The sequence below is a fragment of the Hyla sarda genome, unplaced genomic scaffold, assembly GCF_029499605.1.
Source record: "Hyla sarda isolate aHylSar1 unplaced genomic scaffold, aHylSar1.hap1 scaffold_178, whole genome shotgun sequence".
NCBI lineage: Eukaryota > Metazoa > Chordata > Amphibia > Anura > Hylidae > Hyla > Hyla sarda.
In genome coordinates this window covers 256548-275281 of record NW_026608424.1, presented here as the reverse complement: position 1 = coordinate 275281, position 18734 = coordinate 256548, and the positions used below count along the sequence as shown (strand labels likewise).

The following is an 18734-nucleotide window of genomic DNA, read 5'->3' as shown; positions in this document are numbered from 1 at the left end:
GGCACTATCACTGCTTGCTGTCAGGGAGGCTGCCAGACAATTTTCCATGCACACTCTGGGCTGGGGGGCAGTCAACCACCAGTACACACAGCAGAACCTAAACCCATACCATTATTGCTAAGCAGCAAGACAGGGGCCCATTGCACTCCCACGGGGCCTTTTTAAATGCAATCCATAACCCGGATTTGCCAGGAACCCTTCTTACTCCTCCTACTTGCATGTGACACTGGGCTTAGGATCTGCATAGGAAACACACACACAAGCACACACCTACCTTTGTTGCCTGCAGATGCCTCCTTGGCTGTCCCCAAACGGTATCAAACCAACACCCACGGGAAGCTGTAAGCATAGAGGACATGCCTGCACCCCATTGGACTTACCTGTGTGGGTTAAATCCGGGTTATTTGACAACCTATGGCGGTGATGGTTCTGCTCAGGCAGAGCAGTGCTGATGCTCCTCATAAAGCTGTCGCTGCTGTGAAGGTTCTAGGTGACATCACAAATCCCTATGGTTACATACACAACAAAGCTGGGTTGTTGTTGTTTACACTCTGCAAGGCCTGTGGAAGTGAGTGACATCATAGCACTGTAGTTCTGAGGGTTCAAGATGGATGCAACAATCTCCTGTTGCTTCTATGAAGGCCGTAATAGACGACATCACCAAACAGCTCCATAGTCACATACACAGCAAAGGAGAGATGTTGTTTACACCTAGTGATGTCAGTGGTATTGAGTGACATCACAGCACAGTGCTAAGGCTCCTGGGCCTGGACACAGCAGCGGCTGCAATATCTCAACGGAGAATACGTTTATATCTATGTGTGTGTGTGCGCATATATATATATATATATATATATATATATATATATATATATATATTTCTCCGCCGAAATCACTTTTAAACCCATTTCCACCTTTTTTTCCCTTCTCTTCCTCTTACTTTTTTTTCACGTTTTTTTACGTTTTTCTCCTTTTCGCCTCTTTTCTGGGCGTATTATTCTTCTTTTTCTTCTTTTTTTTCGTCTAATGCATACCCCATCAGTGCAGCAATGCTTATTCAATACCGCCAGCAGATGGAGACACTGGGGGATAATTTTCTAAGGATTTATACTGATTTTTCCTGTCTGAATTTGTCGCACAGAAAGTTGCAGGCCAAATATGTGTGACATTTCTGCGACTTTAGCTTCTAGAGCATTTTTACAACATTATACATAGGTGCTGAATACATAAAAAGCGACTGTTCAGCGACAGACAAGTCGCATCGGCTGAAAGTAGGCCAGAATGTCAGTCCATGTTGGAGCAGGTTTAGATACAGTCTAAAGCATAGATCTCAAAGTCTGTGCACAGAATTTAGCAAGGGCCTCGCACCTTCTGATGCATCAGGTAGGTGCACAATAGCATAGCCTAACCCTCTGTACTTTGGTCTATATTGATGCGGGACATAGACAGCCAGCTGATGACCAATCCATTAGTGCAATGGATGGCTGGAAGCATTTGTCTTTGCCTTTGCAATACCACAGAAGCAATGCATGGTCAATGTACAGCAATGACACACCTGTGTGAACAGCCAGGAGACCCCCCCCCCATGTTATGTTACATAGTTACATAGTTAGTACGGTCGAAAAAAGACATATGTCCATCAAGTTCAACCAGGGAATTAAGGGGTAGGGGTGTGGCGCGATATTGGGGAAGGGATGAGATTTTATATTTCTTCATAAGCATTAATCTTATTTTGTCAATTAGGAACATTCAGCACCCACCCGCTATCAAGGCAGCTGCCTATCATGTCATGCCCTACCTGCACAGGTGTGCTGGCTACTCAAATGATCCAATTAAGGAGGCCATTTAGTCAGCAGCAGCAGAAGTCCTGTGCCTGGACGCTCCAACAGGGGCCAGACACAAGCAGAAGCAGAAGCAGCAGAAGCAGCAGCAGCACCACCTTTTGTTTTTTGGCTGCAGCAGCAGCAAGGCCCACAGGGCTGGCTAGCTGGCTAGCCAGCAAGCAGGTAGCAATGAAAGTAGGAATCTTTCTTTTTAACCCTGTAAGGGGGTGGTGCACTGTACCCGAAGATACTGCCATATCGGGTCAATGCATAGGGCGACGGAAGCAAGCTTCGAAATCGGCCCCCGTTCTCAAAAATCCATTTAATATATGGTCCCCAGATAGGGGACGTATCAGATATTAAACTGATAAGAACAGATACTACACTTGATCTTAGCCAAAAGGCCGAGAAGCGATAACCGTGAAAGGGGCGGGCCCAACAAGGTCCCCTTCATGGGCACTATCACTGCTTGCTGTCAGGGAGGCTGCCAGACAATTTTCCATGCACACTCTGGGCTGGGGGGCAGTCAACCACCAGTACACACAGCAGAACCTAAACCCATACCATTATTGCTAAGCAGCAAGACAGGGGCCCATTGCACTCCCACGGGGCCTTTTTAAATGCAATCCATAACCCGGATTTGCCAGGAACCCTTCTTACTCCTCCTACTTGCATGTGACACTGGGCTTAGGATCTGCATAGGAAACACACACACAAGCACACACCTACCTTTGTTGCCTGCAGATGCCTCCTTGGCTGTCCCCAAACGGTATCAAACCAACACCCACGGGAAGCTGTAAGCATAGAGGACATGCCTGCACCCCATTGGACTTACCTGTGTGGGTTAAATCCGGGTTATTTGACAACCTATGGCGGTGATGGTTCTGCTCAGGCAGAGCAGTGCTGATGCTCCTCATAAAGCTGTCGCTGCTGTGAAGGTTCTAGGTGACATCACAAATCCCTATGGTTACATACACAACAAAGCTGGGTTGTTGTTGTTTACACTCTGCAAGGCCTGTGGAAGTGAGTGACATCATAGCACTGTAGTTCTGAGGGTTCAAGATGGATGCAACAATCTCCTGTTGCTTCTATGAAGGCCGTAATAGACGACATCACCAAACAGCTCCATAGTCACATACACAGCAAAGGAGAGATGTTGTTTACACCTAGTGATGTCAGTGGTATTGAGTGACATCACAGCACAGTGCTAAGGCTCCTGGGCCTGGACACAGCAGCGGCTGCAATATCTCAACGGAGAATACGTTTATATCTATGTGTGTGTGTGCGCATATATATATATATATATATATATATATATATATATATATATATATATATATATTTCTCCGCCGAAATCACTTTTAAACCCATTTCCACCTTTTTTTCCCTTCTCTTCCTCTTACTTTTTTTTCACGTTTTTTTACGTTTTTCTCCTTTTCGCCTCTTTTCTGGGCGTATTATTCTTCTTTTTCTTCTTTTTTTTCGTCTAATGCATACCCCATCAGTGCAGCAATGCTTATTCAATACCGCCAGCAGATGGAGACACTGGGGGATAATTTTCTAAGGATTTATACTGATTTTTCCTGTCTGAATTTGTCGCACAGAAAGTTGCAGGCCAAATATGTGTGACATTTCTGCGACTTTAGCTTCTAGAGCATTTTTACAACATTATACATAGGTGCTGAATACATAAAAAGCGACTGTTCAGCGACAGACAAGTCGCATCGGCTGAAAGTAGGCCAGAATGTCAGTCCATGTTGGAGCAGGTTTAGATACAGTCTAAAGCATAGATCTCAAAGTCTGTGCACAGAATTTAGCAAGGGCCTCGCACCTTCTGATGCATCAGGTAGGTGCACAATAGCATAGCCTAACCCTCTGTACTTTGGTCTATATTGATGCGGGACATAGACAGCCAGCTGATGACCAATCCATTAGTGCAATGGATGGCTGGAAGCATTTGTCTTTGCCTTTGCAATACCACAGAAGCAATGCATGGTCAATGTACAGCAATGACACACCTGTGTGAACAGCCAGGAGACCCCCCCCCCCATGTTATGTTACATAGTTACATAGTTAGTACGGTCGAAAAAAGACATATGTCCATCAAGTTCAACCAGGGAATTAAGGGGTAGGGGTGTGGCGCGATATTGGGGAAGGGATGAGATTTTATATTTCTTCATAAGCATTAATCTTATTTTGTCAATTAGGAACATTCAGCACCCACCCGCTATCAAGGCAGCTGCCTATCATGTCATGCCCTACCTGCACAGGTGTGCTGGCTACTCAAATGATCCAATTAAGGAGGCCATTTAGTCAGCAGCAGCAGAAGTCCTGTGCCTGGACGCTCCAACAGGGGCCAGACACAAGCAGAAGCAGAAGCAGCAGAAGCAGCAGCAGCACCACCTTTTGTTTTTTGGCTGCAGCAGCAGCAAGGCCCACAGGGCTGGCTAGCTGGCTAGCCAGCAAGCAGGTAGCAATGAAAGTAGGAATCTTTCTTTTTAACCCTGTAAGGGGGTGGTGCACTGTACCCGAAGATACTGCCATATCGGGTCAATGCATAGGGCGACGGAAGCAAGCTTCGAAATCGGCCCCCGTTCTCAAAAATCCATTTAATATATGGTCCCCAGATAGGGGACGTATCAGATATTAAACTGATAAGAACAGATACTACACTTGATCTTAGCCAAAAGGCCGAGAAGCGATAACCGTGAAAGGGGCGGGCCCAACAAGGTCCCCTTCATGGGCACTATCACTGCTTGCTGTCAGGGAGGCTGCCAGACAATTTTCCATGCACACTCTGGGCTGGGGGGCAGTCAACCACCAGTACACACAGCAGAACCTAAACCCATACCATTATTGCTAAGCAGCAAGACAGGGGCCCATTGCACTCCCACGGGGCCTTTTTAAATGCAATCCATAACCCGGATTTGCCAGGAACCCTTCTTACTCCTCCTACTTGCATGTGACACTGGGCTTAGGATCTGCATAGGAAACACACACACAAGCACACACCTACCTTTGTTGCCTGCAGATGCCTCCTTGGCTGTCCCCAAACGGTATCAAACCAACACCCACGGGAAGCTGTAAGCATAGAGGACATGCCTGCACCCCATTGGACTTACCTGTGTGGGTTAAATCCGGGTTATTTGACAACCTATGGCGGTGATGGTTCTGCTCAGGCAGAGCAGTGCTGATGCTCCTCATAAAGCTGTCGCTGCTGTGAAGGTTCTAGGTGACATCACAAATCCCTATGGTTACATACACAACAAAGCTGGGTTGTTGTTGTTTACACTCTGCAAGGCCTGTGGAAGTGAGTGACATCATAGCACTGTAGTTCTGAGGGTTCAAGATGGATGCAACAATCTCCTGTTGCTTCTATGAAGGCCGTAATAGACGACATCACCAAACAGCTCCATAGTCACATACACAGCAAAGGAGAGATGTTGTTTACACCTAGTGATGTCAGTGGTATTGAGTGACATCACAGCACAGTGCTAAGGCTCCTGGGCCTGGACACAGCAGCGGCTGCAATATCTCAACGGAGAATACGTTTATATCTATGTGTGTGTGTGCGCATATATATATATATATATATATATATATATATATATTTCTCCGCCGAAATCACTTTTAAACCCATTTCCACCTTTTTTTCCCTTCTCTTCCTCTTACTTTTTTTTCACGTTTTTTTACGTTTTTCTCCTTTTCGCCTCTTTTCTGGGCGTATTATTCTTCTTTTTCTTCTTTTTTTTCGTCTAATGCATACCCCATCAGTGCAGCAATGCTTATTCAATACCGCCAGCAGATGGAGACACTGGGGGATAATTTTCTAAGGATTTATACTGATTTTTCCTGTCTGAATTTGTCACACAGAAAGTTGCAGGCCAAATATGTGTGACATTTCTGCGACTTTAGCTTCTAGAGCATTTTTACAACATTATACATAGGTGCTGAATACATAAAAAGCGACTGTTCAGCGACAGACAAGTCGCATCGGCTGAAAGTAGGCCAGAATGTCAGTCCATGTTGGAGCAGGTTTAGATACAGTCTAAAGCATAGATCTCAAAGTCTGTGCACAGAATTTAGCAAGGGCCTCGCACCTTCTGATGCATCAGGTAGGTGCACAATAGCATAGCCTAACCCTCTGTACTTTGGTCTATATTGATGCGGGACATAGACAGCCAGCTGATGACCAATCCATTAGTGCAATGGATGGCTGGAAGCATTTGTCTTTGCCTTTGCAATACCACAGAAGCAATGCATGGTCAATGTACAGCAATGACACACCTGTGTGAACAGCCAGGAGACCCCCCCCCCCATGTTATGTTACATAGTTACATAGTTAGTACGGTCGAAAAAAGACATATGTCCATCAAGTTCAACCAGGGAATTAAGGGGTAGGGGTGTGGCGCGATATTGGGGAAGGGATGAGATTTTATATTTCTTCATAAGCATTAATCTTATTTTGTCAATTAGGAACATTCAGCACCCACCCGCTATCAAGGCAGCTGCCTATCATGTCATGCCCTACCTGCACAGGTGTGCTGGCTACTCAAATGATCCAATTAAGGAGGCCATTTAGTCAGCAGCAGCAGAAGTCCTGTGCCTGGACGCTCCAACAGGGGCCAGACACAAGCAGAAGCAGAAGCAGCAGAAGCAGCAGAAGCAGCAGCAGCAGCACCACCTTTTGTTTTTTGGCTGCAGCAGCAGCAAGGCCCACAGGGCTGGCTAGCTGGCTAGCCAGCAAGCAGGTAGCAATGAAAGTAGGAATCTTTCTTTTTAACCCTGTAAGGGGGTGGTGCACTGTACCCGAAGATACTGCCATATCGGGTCAATGCATAGGGCGACGGAAGCAAGCTTCGAAATCGGCCCCCGTTCTCAAAAATCCATTTAATATATGGTCCCCAGATAGGGGACGTATCAGATATTAAACTGATAAGAACAGATACTACACTTGATCTTAGCCAAAAGGCCGAGAAGCGATAACCGTGAAAGGGGCGGGCCCAACAAGGTCCCCTTCATGGGCACTATCACTGCTTGCTGTCAGGGAGGCTGCCAGACAATTTTCCATGCACACTCTGGGCTGGGGGGCAGTCAACCACCAGTACACACAGCAGAACCTAAACCCATACCATTATTGCTAAGCAGCAAGACAGGGGCCCATTGCACTCCCACGGGGCCTTTTTAAATGCAATCCATAACCCGGATTTGCCAGGAACCCTTCTTACTCCTCCTACTTGCATGTGACACTGGGCTTAGGATCTGCATAGGAAACACACACACAAGCACACACCTACCTTTGTTGCCTGCAGATGCCTCCTTGGCTGTCCCCAAACGGTATCAAACCAACACCCACGGGAAGCTGTAAGCATAGAGGACATGCCTGCACCCCATTGGACTTACCTGTGTGGGTTAAATCCGGGTTATTTGACAACCTATGGCGGTGATGGTTCTGCTCAGGCAGAGCAGTGCTGATGCTCCTCATAAAGCTGTCGCTGCTGTGAAGGTTCTAGGTGACATCACAAATCCCTATGGTTACATACACAACAAAGCTGGGTTGTTGTTGTTTACACTCTGCAAGGCCTGTGGAAGTGAGTGACATCATAGCACTGTAGTTCTGAGGGTTCAAGATGGATGCAACAATCTCCTGTTGCTTCTATGAAGGCCGTAATAGACGACATCACCAAACAGCTCCATAGTCACATACACAGCAAAGGAGAGATGTTGTTTACACCTAGTGATGTCAGTGGTATTGAGTGACATCACAGCACAGTGCTAAGGCTCCTGGGCCTGGACACAGCAGCGGCTGCAATATCTCAACGGAGAATACGTTTATATCTATGTGTGTGTGTGCGCATATATATATATATATATATATATATATATATATATATATATATGTATATTTCTCCGCCGAAATCACTTTTAAACCCATTTCCACCTTTTTTTCCCTTCTCTTCCTCTTACTTTTTTTTCACGTTTTTTTACGTTTTTCTCCTTTTCGCCTCTTTTCTGGGCGTATTATTCTTCTTTTTACATAAAGTATTTCTGTTACATAAAGTATTTCTTTCCCGCCATTATCTTTACTTTTGTACATAAAATCACGCTTTAATTTCTCCATTTTTGAACCCCATAAAAAAGTAAAAACAATTCTAGTTACTTTTTTAATGTATAAAATAGATGGAGGAAATACCATGGCAATGTATAGCATAATAGGGAGTAAAACCATCTTTATTATTAAAATCTTCCCCTCCATGGTAAGGTTTCTAAGATTCCACATTAAAATCTTCTTCTCCATCTTAGCTATAGCTGAATCCCAGTTAGGGCTCCCATCATTGACCTGGTTAAAAACAATACCTAAAACTTTAATTTGATCCTGTTGCATTGTAACTCCTGGGGTGATGGATGAATCCCAGGAGCCAATATAAAAACAGTCACATTTATCTGTGTTTAGCTTAAAACCAGAGACCTCGCAGAAATAGCTGGTGTTCCTCAATGCCCCCCTCATGGATGGAGAGTCCGGGCACAGTATGGTGACATCATCCATGTACCCCAACACCTTTAGATGGGTCCCTCCTCCACCAGGTATCGGTACGCCTCTTACTACCCAGTCTTTTCTGAGGAGGGCCATCAGTGGTTCGATTGCGCAAATAAAAAGGAGTGGGGACAGGGGGCAGCCCTGTTTGACACCTGATAAAAGAGGAACACCGCTGGTTAAAAAGCCATTAACAGAGACTTGACTAAAACAGGATCGGTATAAAAGCATGATTCGGCTTAAAATCGTTTCAGGCACTGCCATCTTTTTAAGAACTAAAAACAGGTATTCATGGGAGACCCTATCAAAGGCTTTTTCAAAGTCTAAGGATAAAATTGCTACAGTTTGATTTCTATCCTTAAAATACCATAAAACATCTCTTAAAATATTTAGGGATTCAGCTATAGACCTTCCAGGTACCCCACAAACCTGATTTGGGTGAATTAATTTATGAATAAAAGGTTTAAAACGGACAGCTAATAACTTGGCTAAAACTTTATAATCGACATTTAAAAGTGTGATGGGGCGCCAATTTTTTAGCATATCCTTTTCACCCTTTTTAAAAAGTAATGATACAATCCCCCTCCTCCAGGAAGGGGGAAGTTCATTAACAATAAAAGTTTCTTTATACAATAAAACCATATCATCCTTTAAAATATCCCAAAAAGCTAAATAAAATTCGATGGGTAAACCATCTTCCCCAGGGGCCTTCCCACTAGAAAAACTTTTAAAAACAAATAAAAGTTCATCTAAGTTAAGATCACGGGATAAAACCTCCTGGTCTAAAACATCTAGCTTAAAATCAAGGGAATTAAGAACATGTTCTAAAAAGGATGGATTAAGATCTTTCTTATTAAAAAGAAGCTGGTAGAAGTTAAAAACTGCATCTAACATGCCTTTTGGAGTGGATTCACCCTCAAGGTTTTGGATGATATCCCTCCTATTCATCACTTTTTTAAAAAAGAAACGGGAACATTTCTCGCCCTCCTCCAGGTGCTGCACATGTGAGTTAAAAATGATTTGTTTCCCTTTCTTTTCTATGGCATGTTTTATTTCAGTTTTAAGGTTTAAAATATCATTTTCTACATCCATACCAGCTTCTTTCAATTTAAAAAGTACATTTAAACGCATGTTAAGAACATAAAACCACTGTTTTTCCATTTTTGCCTTCTTCTTACCTGCTTTGATAAAAAAATATCTGATTTTAGATTTGGTGCCCTCCCACCAGTGCAGCATAGGCTCGTGGGGTTTTCTTTGTGATTGCCAGCATTGGTAGGTCCGCACAAACTCCTCTTTTATCTCAGGGTCCTCTAGGAGTGTGGTGTTTAATCTCCAGAGGCCCCTTTTTGCTTTTTGCTCCCCCTCTAGCTCCAGGCCCACCAAGAGGAGCTTATGATCAGAGAAGATATTCTGCTCGAGCGTGCATTTCAGGGGTTTAAAAGCTCTAGAGGAAAAAATAAAATCGATTCTGGAGCTCACTCTTCCATTGGACCATGTGGCGCCCGGGTCCTCCGGCAAGAGATCCTTCCAGCAATCTTTCAAATTAAAATCATCAATAAAATTTTTAAGCAGGTAAGAAGTGCGGTCTTTACGATTAATATCCCCACCCTGCCGGTGTTCCCCATCACGTATGCAGTTAAAATCACCTCCCACCAGCAGGGGGGAAGACCCAACACAAAACAGTGGTAAAATTTCAAATAGTTCTGCCCGCTCCTGTTTATCAGGAGGGGCATACACATTTAAAACACGAATTAAAAGTCCATTAAAATATAGATGAATTAAAAGAGCTCTGCCAGGCACAATCTCAGTTACTGTATGAATAGAAAAGGACTGGCCTCGGCAGAGCAGCCCAACACCCACAGAACGACAGTCATTTGCACCGGACCATATGGATGGGCCCAGCTTCCAGTCTTCTTTTAAGTCTTTATAGTCCATTTTACTAGGGATTCCACATTCTTGTAGCAGGCAAAGGTCAAAGTCACATGTCTCTAGATAAGAAAATAAAGCAGCCCTGCGATCAGGGCTCTTTAAGGACCTCACATTGAGTGAGGCAATTTTTACAGGGATAGGCATAGTTTATGGAGAGTCCGTGCTTGGAGAATCAAAGTCAATAATAAGCTGCGTACCGTCATCCCCCGCCTGCGGGGTCATCAGCTCCTTGATGTTCTGAGGGTCGGAGCTTGAGATCGATGATGCCCCGACCCTGAGCTCGCTCTCGTCCGAACTGCGGCACGCCGCTTTCCTTTGAATGTCTTCCTCTTCTTCTTCTCTTTGTCTTTTAAATGTCACACTGCTGTCCATATCCTCTGTGTTGCTCTCACTCGATGTAATCTCTGGCCCCCGGCTGATGGATCTGCGTCTTCTTTCATCTTTTGACGACTGGAACTGCTGCACAGGGGCCTGTGAGGCCTCTTTTCCGGAACCTTTGCCGCTACCCTGGGAAGTTTTCATCGCTTGTTCCCCAGCAAGCGTTGCTGAGGACTGTTGCTCCAACTTCCCCATCGATCGACGATGGCCAGTTTTACCCACCGGGTCCACTGCTGGCGGGGCAGCAAACCCTGGTTTGGCGCCACTTGTCTTCTTGGCCCTGTCCTGTATAGGCGGAGTAACAGGACCGGGCTCAGACCTGGCCACCTGGCTCCCCTTCCGGCGGGCTTTCACCGGGGCCTCGTCGTCCGGAGCAGGGCGACCCTGGGCCAAGCCAGTACCTGGCTTATGCTGCAATTTTGGGTCCACCTCTGCCCCCACCGAGGCCCGTCGGCTGCCACCCGCCACAGGTGAGCCCCCTTCAGAAGTTTCGGCGGGCTCTTGAGCCAGGTAGGAAGTCGATCGACGTCTTTCAATTTCCCGGGCAGTAAACTCGATCACCCGCCCGGGCTTCGTGGAATCCCCATGGCCTCCCCCTAGCACTACCACCGGTGGGCCCCCCGATGGAGCACCAGAGGTCTTGGGCCTGGACCCATCAGTACCTGCCATCTGGGGTTTGGGCATCTTAAAAAAGGATGTCTTTTGTCCTGTCCCCTCTTTGGGTGGGCCCAGCCTTGACCCACCCATCGTAGTTTTTGCTTTATGGGGACAGGAATTAAAATCGTGATTTTCCTCTCCGCAGAGGTTGCACCTTATCGTGTGGCTACATCTTGAGGCTATGTGACCTTCTTGGCCACACCTATTGCAGCGAATCACACGCTCCGCGCCGCAGGTCTCCTGGGTGTGGCCAAACCTCAAGCAATTTCGGCAATACATAGGCATTTGAGGATAGAACAGGAAGCCCCGAACTCTCCCGATGGCAAAATTTGGGGGCGGATGGCAAAGACCCCCAATACCACCGGGATCCTTACGGAGCTTGACCCAGAACTTCCTCTTGCCGTTCCAGAACCGCACGGAGTTCAAGATTTTGTTTGCGAATCGCACCTCTTCGCAGTATCGCCGAAGAAAAGTGGCTATATCCTCCGTGGTCACATGAGGGCTGTGCATAGCCACCACCAACGGTATATGTTCCTCACCATAGAGGAACTGGAACGAAAGACCGTCGAGTCGATCGTCCCTCTGGTCCGCACCAGACAAGGTTGCATAGATGTTATCGCAACACGCCGTGGCCGTGAAGGTGACGGTATACAGGCCACGGCTTTCCTGGTCATTTAGACACAGGATGTCCTCCCTATTGAGGCGGAAGTAGTCAAGAAGAATCACCTCCGCAATGAAGCGGAGGTTCTTCAACTGACGATGGCTCTCCGACACCTCTATGCGGATGGTATTTCGCATCGACATTTCCCCAGAGGGGAAAGCCCAGGAGAACGGCATCTTCCACACCCAGGGACTAAGCCCCTTCCCCAATAGCAGCAGGGGCTCGGAATCCCGCTATAAAAGCGGAACCCTTACCCAAGGCAGAGGTCGGGGGTACCCTAGGTGCTTCCGAAGCTACAGGTAACGCTCAACGTACCGAAAATGCCTTCTGAGACACAAGGTCCCAGAGACAGGGGGATCGCAACCCGTTGTCTGTGGAATAAGCCCGCTCCCCAATAGCAGCAAGGGGGTGAAGTCCCTCCGTAAGGAGAGACAATCCCCCAAGGCCGAGAAGCAGGGTACCACAGACACCTTCCGACCAGACCAAATGCAGATACTACACTTGATCTTAGCCAAAAGGCCGAGAAGCGATAACCGTGAAAGGGGCGGGCCCAACAAGGTCCCCTTCATGGGCACTATCACTGCTTGCTGTCAGGGAGGCTGCCAGACAATTTTCCATGCACACTCTGGGCTGGGGGGCAGTCAACCACCAGTACACACAGCAGAACCTAAACCCATACCATTATTGCTAAGCAGCAAGACAGGGGCCCATTGCACTCCCACGGGGCCTTTTTAAATGCAATCCATAACCCGGATTTGCCAGGAACCCTTCTTACTCCTCCTACTTGCATGTGACACTGGGCTTAGGATCTGCATAGGAAACACACACACAAGCACACACCTACCTTTGTTGCCTGCAGATGCCTCCTTGGCTGTCCCCAAACGGTATCAAACCAACACCCACGGGAAGCTGTAAGCATAGAGGACATGCCTGCACCCCATTGGACTTACCTGTGTGGGTTAAATCCGGGTTATTTGACAACCTATGGCGGTGATGGTTCTGCTCAGGCAGAGCAGTGCTGATGCTCCTCATAAAGCTGTCGCTGCTGTGAAGGTTCTAGGTGACATCACAAATCCCTATGGTTACATACACAACAAAGCTGGGTTGTTGTTGTTTACACTCTGCAAGGCCTGTGGAAGTGAGTGACATCATAGCACTGTAGTTCTGAGGGTTCAAGATGGATGCAACAATCTCCTGTTGCTTCTATGAAGGCCGTAATAGACGACATCACCAAACAGCTCCATAGTCACATACACAGCAAAGGAGAGATGTTGTTTACACCTAGTGATGTCAGTGGTATTGAGTGACATCACAGCACAGTGCTAAGGCTCCTGGGCCTGGACACAGCAGCGGCTGCAATATCTCAACGGAGAATACGTTTATATCTATGTGTGTGTGTGCGCATATATATATATATATATATATATATATATATATATATTTCTCCGCCGAAATCACTTTTAAACCCATTTCCACCTTTTTTTCCCTTCTCTTCCTCTTACTTTTTTTTCACGTTTTTTTACGTTTTTCTCCTTTTCGCCTCTTTTCTGGGCGTATTATTCTTCTTTTTCTTCTTTTTTTTCGTCTAATGCATACCCCATCAGTGCAGCAATGCTTATTCAATACCGCCAGCAGATGGAGACACTGGGGGATAATTTTCTAAGGATTTATACTGATTTTTCCTGTCTGAATTTGTCGCACAGAAAGTTGCAGGCCAAATATGTGTGACATTTCTGCGACTTTAGCTTCTAGAGCATTTTTACAACATTATACATAGGTGCTGAATACATAAAAAGCGACTGTTCAGCGACAGACAAGTCGCATCGGCTGAAAGTAGGCCAGAATGTCAGTCCATGTTGGAGCAGGTTTAGATACAGTCTAAAGCATAGATCTCAAAGTCTGTGCACAGAATTTAGCAAGGGCCTCGCACCTTCTGATGCATCAGGTAGGTGCACAATAGCATAGCCTAACCCTCTGTACTTTGGTCTATATTGATGCGGGACATAGACAGCCAGCTGATGACCAATCCATTAGTGCAATGGATGGCTGGAAGCATTTGTCTTTGCCTTTGCAATACCACAGAAGCAATGCATGGTCAATGTACAGCAATGACACACCTGTGTGAACAGCCAGGAGACCCCCCCCCCCATGTTATGTTACATAGTTACATAGTTAGTACGGTCGAAAAAAGACATATGTCCAACCAGTTCAACCAGGGAATTAAGGGGTAGGGGTGTGGCGCGATATTGGGGAAGGGATGAGATTTTATATTTCTTCATAAGCATTAATCTTATTTTGTCAATTAGGAACATTCAGCACCCACCCGCTATCAAGGCAGCTGCCTATCATGTCATGCCCTACCTGCACAGGTGTGCTGGCTACTCAAATGATCCAATTAAGGAGGCCATTTAGTCAGCAGCAGCAGAAGTCCTGTGCCTGGACGCTCCAACAGGGGCCAGACACAAGCAGAAGCAGAAGCAGCAGAAGCAGCAGCAGCACCACCTTTTGTTTTTTGGCTGCAGCAGCAGCAAGGCCCACAGGGCTGGCTAGCTGGCTAGCCAGCAAGCAGGTAGCAATGAAAGTAGGAATCTTTCTTTTTAACCCTGTAAGGGGGTGGTGCACTGTACCCGAAGATACTGCCATATCGGGTCAATGCATAGGGCGACGGAAGCAAGCTTCGAAATCGGCCCCCGTTCTCAAAAATCCATTTAATATATGGTCCCCAGATAGGGGACGTATCAGATATTAAACTGATAAGAACAGATTTTTTTTTTTTTTTTTTATCTAAAGCCGAGGAACGTGCTTTCGATTCACCCAAAGTGCAAGAAAAAGTGCAAACGTGTTACACTAAAAAAACGTGCACAAAGGATGCGGTCTATCGCAAGCCCTTCTCCGATAGGAGAGAGGCCCCCCAACAAACCTTACCCTTCGCCTCCGGACCAAAAGGTACCTGCGAGGTTCCAGGTTCGATGTCCCTTTTCGCCGAAGCTACTAGGAGACCACAAATGCTCCCGGCATCCCCCTTGGCGTTAGCCAAGGTATCTGCCCGCAGAGCCGATTACGGTAGGTACCCTGCGAAGCAGGAGTACCCGGGGTGTTTGCAGGGAGGTGCGGAACCTAATGGCCACACACACCTCCCCTAGACCGCCAGGAGGGACACCCAGAAGGGCTACCGCATCCTGACAAATCCTGTGAACACACAACACGCAAAAAGTGACACAGTGAGACAAAAAATAAATAAATAAGTGAATGTGTGCAGATATACTGCCCGGACATCCGGCCGGATCTATAAAAATTTCTCTGATCCTAGCCAGAAGGCCGGGAATCAAGAGGTGAGTGCCACAAGGTGAAGAGATTATGGTGCCCGTGCTTCAACTCAGTGAGCCTATTCTCCCAGTGAGTTTCGGCACCTCGGGGTCACCACTCCCCGAGGCACAAAAGTACCTCGGCTCTAGACCCTCTCAGCCTCATGGCGAGACCCGGAGGGAACAGGTCACATCGGGGCAGCCGTCGAGCTGATTCCTCAGAACCAGCCCCGGAAAGCCCTGGTACACCTGCATCCTCCATGCAGCACCCATCCCCACCAGCATGAAAACTGATAAGAACAGATACTACACTTGATCTTAGCCAAAAGGCCGAGAAGCGATAACCGTGAAAGGGGCGGGCCCAACAAGGTCCCCTTCATGGGCACTATCACTGCTTGCTGTCAGGGAGGCTGCCAGACAATTTTCCATGCACACTCTGGGCTGGGGGGCAGTCAACCACCAGTACACACAGCAGAACCTAAACCCATACCATTATTGCTAAGCAGCAAGACAGGGGCCCATTGCACTCCCACGGGGCCTTTTTAAATGCAATCCATAACCCGGATTTGCCAGGAACCCTTCTTACTCCTCCTACTTGCATGTGACACTGGGCTTAGGATCTGCATAGGAAACACACACACAAGCACACACCTACCTTTGTTGCCTGCAGATGCCTCCTTGGCTGTCCCCAAACGGTATCAAACCAACACCCACGGGAAGCTGTCAGCATAGAGGACATGCCTGCACCCCATTGGACTTACCTGTGTGGGTTAAATCCGGGTTATTTGACAACCTATGGCGGTGATGGTTCTGCTCAGGCAGAGCAGTGCTGATGCTCCTCATAAAGCTGTCGCTGCTGTGAAGGTTCTAGGTGACATCACAAATCCCTATGGTTACATACACAACAAAGCTGGGTTGTTGTTGTTTACACTCTGCAAGGCCTGTGGAAGTGAGTGACATCATAGCACTGTAGTTCTGAGGGTTCAAGATGGATGCAACAATCTCCTGTTGCTTCTATGAAGGCCGTAATAGACGACATCACCAAACAGCTCCATAGTCACATACACAGCAAAGGAGAGATGTTGTTTACACCTAGTGATGTCAGTGGTATTGAGTGACATCACAGCACAGTGCTAAGGCTCCTGGGCCTGGACACAGCAGCGGCTGCAATATCTCAACGGAGAATACGTTTATATCTATGTGTGTGTGTGCGCATATATATATATATATATATATATATATATATATATATATATATTTCTCCGCCGAAATCACTTTTAAACCCATTTCCACCTTTTTTTCCCTTCTCTTCCTCTTACTTTTTTTTCACGTTTTTTTACGTTTTTCTCCTTTTCGCCTCTTTTCTGGGCGTATTATTCTTCTTTTTCTTCTTTTTTTTCGTCTAATGCATACCCCATCAGTGCAGCAATGCTTATTCAATACCGCCAGCAGATGGAGACACTGGGGGATAATTTTCTAAGGATTTATACTGATTTTTCCTGTCTGAATTTGTCGCACAGAAAGTTGCAGGCCAAATATGTGTGACATTTCTGCGACTTTAGCTTCTAGAGCATTTTTACAACATTATACATAGGTGCTGAATACATAAAAAGCGACTGTTCAGCGACAGACAAGTCGCATCGGCTGAAAGTAGGCCAGAATGTCAGTCCATGTTGGAGCAGGTTTAGATACAGTCTAAAACATAGATCTCAAAGTCTGTGCACAGAATTTAGCAAGGGCCTCGCACCTTCTGATGCATCAGGTAGGTGCACAATAGCATAGCCTAACCCTCTGTACTTTGGTCTATATTGATGCGGGACATAGACAGCCAGCTGATGACCAATCCATTAGTGCAATGGATGGCTGGAAGCATTTGTCTTTGCCTTTGCAATACCACAGAAGCAATGCATGGTCAATGTACAGCAATGACACACCTGTGTGAACAGCCAGGAGACCCCCCCCCCCATGTTATGTTACATAGTTACATAGTTAGTACGGTCGAAAAAAGACATATGTCCATCAAGTTCAACCAGGGAATTAAGGGGTAGGGGTGTGGCGCGATATTGGGGAAGGGATGAGATTTTATATTTCTTCATAAGCATTAATCTTATTTTGTCAATTAGGAACATTCAGCACCCACCCGCTATCAAGGCAGCTGCCTATCATGTCATGCCCTACCTGCACAGGTGTGCTGGCTACTCAAATGATCCAATTAAGGAGGCCATTTAGTCAGCAGCAGCAGAAGTCCTGTGCCTGGACGCTCCAACAGGGGCCAGACACAAGCAGAAGCAGAAGCAGCAGAAGCAGCAGCAGAAGCAGCAGCAGCACCACCTTTTGTTTTTTGGCTGCAGCAGCAGCAAGGCCCACAGGGCTGGCTAGCTGGCTAGCCAGCAAGCAGGTAGCAATGAAAGTAGGAATCTTTCTTTTTAACCCTGTAAGGGGGTGGTGCACTGTACCCGAAGATACTGCCATATCGGGTCAATGCATAGGGCGACGGAAGCAAGCTTCGAAATCGGCCCCCGTTCTCAAAAATCCATTTAATATATGGTCCCCAGATAGGGGACGTATCAGATATTAAACTGATAAGAACAGATACTACACTTGATCTTAGCCAAAAGGCCGAGAAGCGATAACCGTGAAAGGGGCGGGCCCAACAAGGTCCCCTTCATGGGCACTATCACTGCTTGCTGTCAGGGAGGCTGCCAGACAATTTTCCATGCACACTCTGGGCTGGGGGGCAGTCAACCACCAGTACACACAGCAGAACCTAAACCCATACCATTATTGCTAAGCAGCAAGACAGGGGCCCATTGCACTCCCACGGGGCCTTTTTAAATGCAATCCATAACCCGGATTTGCCAGGAACCCTTCTTACTCCTCCTACTTGCATGTGACACTGGGCTTAGGATCTGCATAGGAAACACACACACAAGCACACACCTACCTTTGTTGCCTGCAGATGCCTCCTTGGCTGTCCCCAAACGGTATCAAACCAACACCCACGGGAAGCTGTAAGCATAGAGGACATGCCTGCACCCCATTGGACTTACCTGTGTGGGTTAAATCCGGGTTATTTGACAACCTATGGCGGTGATGGTTCTGCTCAGGCAGAGCAGTGCTGATGCTCCTCATAAAGCTGTCGCTGCTGTGAAGGTTCTAGGTGACATCACAAATCCCTATGGTTACATACACAACAAAGCTGGGTTGTTGTTGTTTACACTCTGCAAGGCCTGTGGAAGTGAGTGACATCATAGCACTGTAGTTCTGAGGGTTCAAGATGGATGCAACAATCTCCTGTTGCTTCTATGAAGGCCGTAATAGACGACATCACCAAACAGCTCCATAGTCACATACACAGCAAAGGAGAGATGTTGTTTACACCTAGTGATGTCAGTGGTATTGAGTGACATCACAGCACAGTGCTAAGGCTCCTGGGCCTGGACACA

The 18734-nt window shown here is 46.7% G+C and overlaps 5 non-coding genes and 2 pseudogenes across 5 annotated transcripts; all 7 read right to left on the bottom strand.

Moving 5' to 3' along the window:
* Positions 1-2048: 2048 nt before the first annotated feature.
* On the bottom strand, positions 2049-2239 carry LOC130313580 (U2 spliceosomal RNA). The gene has a single exon (XR_008861482.1). It is a non-coding gene; the product is annotated as a U2 spliceosomal RNA (small nuclear RNA).
* Positions 2240-4335: 2096 nt separating this feature from the next.
* On the bottom strand, positions 4336-4526 carry LOC130313579 (U2 spliceosomal RNA). The gene has a single exon (XR_008861481.1). It is a non-coding gene; the product is annotated as a U2 spliceosomal RNA (small nuclear RNA).
* Positions 4527-6616: 2090 nt separating this feature from the next.
* LOC130313578 (U2 spliceosomal RNA) lies at positions 6617-6807 on the bottom strand. Its single transcript, XR_008861480.1, has one exon. It is a non-coding gene; the product is annotated as a U2 spliceosomal RNA (small nuclear RNA).
* Positions 6808-12359: 5552 nt separating this feature from the next.
* On the bottom strand, positions 12360-12514 carry LOC130313697 (U2 spliceosomal RNA; annotated as a pseudogene).
* A 2080-nt stretch (positions 12515-14594) lies between these two features.
* On the bottom strand, positions 14595-14778 carry LOC130313678 (U2 spliceosomal RNA). Its single transcript, XR_008861567.1, has one exon. It is a non-coding gene; the product is annotated as a U2 spliceosomal RNA (small nuclear RNA).
* Positions 14779-15470: 692 nt separating this feature from the next.
* Positions 15471-15630, bottom strand: LOC130313693 (U2 spliceosomal RNA; annotated as a pseudogene).
* Positions 15631-17728: 2098 nt separating this feature from the next.
* LOC130313577 (U2 spliceosomal RNA) lies at positions 17729-17919 on the bottom strand. The gene has a single exon (XR_008861479.1). It is a non-coding gene; the product is annotated as a U2 spliceosomal RNA (small nuclear RNA).
* Between the last annotated feature and the right edge of the window lie 815 nt (positions 17920-18734).